The sequence below is a fragment of the Mus pahari genome, chromosome 23 (genome assembly GCF_900095145.1).
Source record: "Mus pahari chromosome 23, PAHARI_EIJ_v1.1, whole genome shotgun sequence".
Lineage (NCBI taxonomy): Eukaryota > Metazoa > Chordata > Mammalia > Rodentia > Muridae > Mus > Mus pahari.
The window spans coordinates 27,389,950-27,395,532 of NC_034612.1; positions in this window are offsets into that span (position 1 = coordinate 27,389,950).

Consider the following 5,583-nt stretch of genomic DNA (forward strand, 5'->3'; position numbering starts at 1 on the left):
CCACTCTGCAATGAGGGCCAGGTGTGCAGTAACTGTATAGCCTGCTCCAGCCCCTTGGTTCAACCGTAGTGGGGGGTGGGGGTGGGGGTGGGGGGAGGGTACCACCAGGAAATCATAGAATAGTCACACTGGGGACTACCATGCTCAACTCAGAAAGAAAAGGCATGAGAATCAGGTGTGTGGCACATATGCCACATATGTCTTGGGAGGTGGAGGCAGGAGGATTGTGAATTCCAGACATGTCTGGAGTACATAGTGAAAGGGAGGGGGTGGAAATGGAAGAACTTAGGTAGAAGTAGGTCACTGGGGCAGATCATTGTCAGAGATACTGTCCCAGGAGACATCTGTCTCTCTTCCTTGCTTTCCTGGTCTCCTGCACCACACCATTCTGCGGCGAGGCCCTGAGCGCCCTGAAACAGTGAACTCAAATAAATACTTTTCCCTTCGGTGGTTTACATCGGGGATTTGGTCACTAATACACAAGTTGAGACTTAGCGGGAGGTCTTTGAAGTATCCGGGCATGCCCACAAAGGCAACCCCAACGTCTTACCCCTTCCTCCCACGGACCCATGAAGTAAACAACAGCTTCCTCTACCCCTGTCTCTCTGGGATGTTCTGCCTCACCATTGATCCGGAAACTTTTGTCAAGATAGGGAACGCAGATGCCCACGTGCATGTGGAGGCCAGTATGTCCTGTAACCCCAGCTTCGGAGAATCTGGCTCCCCACTTCTGACCTCTGTAGATAACTGTATTCATATATATACTCTCCCCATACACACACACACACACACACACACATTCACACAATCATAAATAAAAAAATTTTAAATAATGTTTTTGCTATTATTACTATTATTATTATTATTTTATTATTATTATAGACTGAGACAGGGTTTCCTTGTGTAGCCTGACTGTCCTAGAACTCACTCTGTAGACCAGGCTGGCCTGGAACTCATAAATCTGCCTGCCTCTGCCTCCTGAGGGCCGGGATTAAAGGCGTGCGCCACCACGCCCAGGTGTACCTTTCTTTTTTGAGACAAGGTCTCTCTAAGTCTTTTAAACCTGTCCTGACCACTGTACCTTTGACAACTTGAAAGTAATTAAAAAGAGTATTTTCTTTGGTTAGTGGCTTGGTGAGTGGGTGGAGGAGCACCCTCATAGAGGCAAAGGGGAGGAGGGAGAGGGGAATAGAATAGGGGGACTGTGGGGGGGGTAACAAGAAAGGGGGATATCATTTGAAAATGTAAACAAATAGAATGACTAACAAAAGAAAGAAAGAAAGTATATTTTCTGTGTGTGTTTGAAGGTAATTAATATATATATATATATATATATATATATATATATATATATATGGTTTATGATTGAAGGCACAACTTAGTGGCAGCCTTCTAACCTACCATGCACGAGGCACTGGCTTCAACCTCCAGTAACATGCGAAATAATACATTTTTCCATTTTCATGTGCATGTGTTTTGCATGTGTGTAGACACATATGTATGGAGAGATCCATGCATGTGTGCATACATGTACACGGAGGCTGAAATTATGTCAGGAATTCTGCTCAGTTTCTTTTCTACTTTATTCATTGAGATAGGGCAGCTCAGTTAAACCCAGAGCTCATTGATGTGACTGGTCTTCTGGCTTTCTCTGGAGGACCCCATCTCCACCTCCATCTTCCAAGACTGCAATTATGGGCTGCACCTCCCTGTGTTCTGGGGATCCACACTCTAGCCCTCATGTCTGTAGGGGCGTTGCTCTAACCCTTGAGCAGTCCCCACTGCCATAGGGAGTTTGTTGTTGTCTTCCATCTTGTTGTTCTGGTTTTTTGTGACAGGATCTCTCTGTGTAGCTCAAACTTCTCCTGCCTTCCAAGTGCTGGGATTATAGATGATTTCTAGAAGTTTAAGGAGGCCAGCCCGGCCAAGAGAAGAGGCTCTAGACCAGCCTGGGCTATAGAGTGGGACACCACATCAAAATAAACAGCAAACAAGAAATAAGGCCAGAGCCGGTGAGATGGGTCAGTGGATAGGAGTGCCTGCCACCAACATGAATGGTCTGAGTTCAGTCCCTGGAGCCTACATGATGGGAGACTGGGAAAATCCTGAAAGCTGCCCCCTGAGTGCCAGTGTACACATATGCCCTTCCTAACACACGTGGTTTTTTAAAAAAATAAATCTACCTACCTCCTTAGTGGCCAGTCAGATAAAAAATAAAAATAAAAACCATTAATGGGGGCTGGAGAGACGGCTCAGAGGTTAAGAGCACTGGCTGCTCTTCCAGAGGACTTGAGTTCAATTCCCAGCAACCACCTGGTGGCTCACAACCATCTGTAACGGAATCTGATGCCCTCTCCTGGTGTGTCTGAAGACAGCTGCAGTGTACTCATACAAATAAGAGTAAATAAATGCTTTTTTAAAAAAAAACCATTAACAATTTACTTTGCATCTGTTTATTAGGTGCGTATGTGGCGGGGTCTGCTCGCTTGTGAGGGTGAGTGCCCCAGAACAGTGAAAAGGACATTGACGATCCCCAAGACAGAGTTATTAGAGTCCATTGTGAGCGGTGCAGCGTGAGTGCTGAGACATGTATCTAGATCATTTGAGCAGTGTCCGTTCCTAACCACTGAGCCATCTCTCCAGTCCCTTAAATAAAAAAAAAAAGTTTAAAGGCCGGGTAGACAGAGTAATTGGTAAGGTGCTTGCCTTGCTGTGAGAGTTGGTGTATCGGCTAGGAATGTCAGGTTGTGTTCCAGTCACCAACAGCCCATCCAGGCTCAGTGCTTTATAAGCACAAAAGTTTGTCATTCGTGCGACGTAAGTCACCCCGGGGTCTGTCCCCTCCTCTGGGATCTAGAATGATGGAGAAACCTGTTAAGAGAGACACTGTTTATCTCGCTGCAGATGGAAAGCCACTGCAGCTGAGATGGAGCGGCCCCTCTCAGGTCCCCTCTCCCCCAGATCTACCCCTTCTCTGTTTTCCTTCAGAAATGAGCGGTCCCTCCATGGATATCAACCAAACATAGCGCATAACAAGTTATAATAAGACTAGGCACATGACCTCGTATCAAGACTGAATGAGATAACCCAGTAGGAAAACAAGGGTTCCGGGAGCAGGCAAAAGATTCAGAGACAAACCCCATTCTAGTGTTAGGAGTCCCACATGAATACCAAGCTACACAGCCATGACATATATGCAGAAGACATAGACCATATCCATACATTTCCATAGCTATGATAGTATAACTTGACAACATGTAATTGAGGGAAGAAAGTGGTTCATCTGGCTCACACTTCCATGTTACATGGAGTCTACCAGGCCGGGGGGAAGTCAAGGCAGGAACTTGATTTGTATCAAGTCCACACTCAAGAGCAGAAAGAATTAAATGTATCCATGCTCACTTGCTCACTGGGATCTGGTTAACTTCTTCTCTTCGACAGCTGATGATTCCCTTGCCAAGGGAATAGTGCCGCCCACTGTGGACTGACTCTCTTTTCACATCAGTTAATGTAAGAAAATGCCCCACAGGCCAACACAAAACAGATGATCTCTCATTAAAGCTCTCCTCCCCGGTGATTCTAGACTGTGTCAAGTTGATCATAAACTTCTTCCTTTTTAAAGGTTATTTACCTTTAATGATGCTGTGTGATCAACATCTTCCTTTTTAAAGGTTATTTACCTTTAACGATGCTGTGTGTTCATCACATGTTCTGCTGGCTTAAACAAGTTGTGTGCTTTCCCTGGAACAGACAGGACAAGGATATTGAAGTTATCAGGGAGAAGAAATGGAAGTAATAAGCCAAGTCTGATATCAAGGAGGCAGGGACATATAATTGGTCCGGGGAGTGAAAGTAAATATTTCCGATAAGTAACACAATATACCACAGATGGGATTCCTAGGGTGATTACGGTTTCTGCTAATCAAGATTCTAACAATAAGGGCTGGGGAGATTGATCAGTGGGTAAAGTACAAGCACAAGGATGGGAGCTCAACCCTCAGAAATAAGCCACACGTGTAACTCCAGGCCGGGGAGGTAGAGGTGGGCGGATCCCTCAGGCCCACCGGCCAGCCAGCACAGCCTACTTGGCAAGCTCCAGGTTCAATGAGGGACCTGCCTCAAAAAAACAAGGTGGGTCTGGGGAGCTGGATCAGTGGTTTAAAGGGCTTGCCCTGCAAGCTTGAGGACTGGAATTTGGGTCTCTAAAAAACTCATGTAAATGTCAGGCAAGAAGGAGCACTTGTAGTTCCAGCCCTGAGAGGCAGAGACAAGGGATTCCTAGGGCAAGCCAGAGAGCAAGATTGGCCACATCTGTGAACTCTGGGTTTGATTGAGATTCCCTGCCTCATTGAATAAGGCAGAAGAGCTATTGCGGGTGACTCTAGACATCAACCTTGGATTGCCTCCACACAAGTGCATAGGTACCCTTCCACATGCACTGACACACGTGCAAACACACACACACACACACACACACACACACACACTGAGGAATAAAAGCGAAAATATGGACAGCACCTGAGGGAAAACAGTTGACATTGCTCTCTGGGCTCCACATACATACATGTGTACACACACATGTGCACATACAACATGTGTGCACACACATGTGCATATACACTACTTAACTAAGCACTAAAAACTTTTAATTCCTACAGTGGCACTGGTAGATGAAATGGAGTCCCTGGTAAGCTTTGCCAGAGCTGTACAAATGGGGACAAGGCCTGTTGTGGAAAACTCCTTCAGGAGCTTGGGCAGGGGTACAGCCTCATTTGGCCAAGGATGTTGGTGAAGTCCCTGAGCTGTTGAAGGAGCATTCCTTTATTGTGCTGGGGAAACTGAACATGGTGGTCACACTGAAAGGAGAAGATTCCTCTTTGTACTGGGCAGGGTTGGCAAGCTGCTTACTCTAGTTTCATTTCTATTTCTGTGATAAGAAATTTCCCAGGGGAAAAAGAAACTTAAGAGAGAAAGTAGTTTGATGCCTAACAAGCTCATGTCACAGTCCATCACTGTGGACAAGTCAAGGCAGGATCCTGAAACAGCTAGTGACATCACATCCACAGTCAAGAGCAGAGAAAATTAACGAAGGTATAAAATCCCTTGCTTGATTACGCTCAGCTTGCTTGATTTCTGCACAGTTCAGGAGCCCCTGGCTAGTGAATGGTGCCACCCCTAGTGGGCTGGATCGTCCCACATTGATTAACTTGAAGACAATCTCTTACAGATACACCCACAGGCCAATCCAAGGTGGATGATCCCCTCATTGGGGCTCTTCTCCTCAATGATTCTAGGCTCTGTGAAGTTGACAGCTCACAGTTATCACAGTGCTCATGGACGTATCCTAGGAGGCTTTTATCAATGGGAAGGTGGTGGTTTCAATACAAGCTCCTCTAGATACTGAGATCAGGCGAGAAACACGGACGGTTACAGCTTGTGTCTCTCTCTGGCCATTTTGTGACCACAATAAAAAGTATTTGGGTTAGCTGGGCGTGGTGGCGCACGCCTTTAATCCCAGCACTTGGGAGGCAGAGACAGGCAGATTTCTGAGTTCGAGGCCAGCCTGGTCTACAAAGTGAGTTC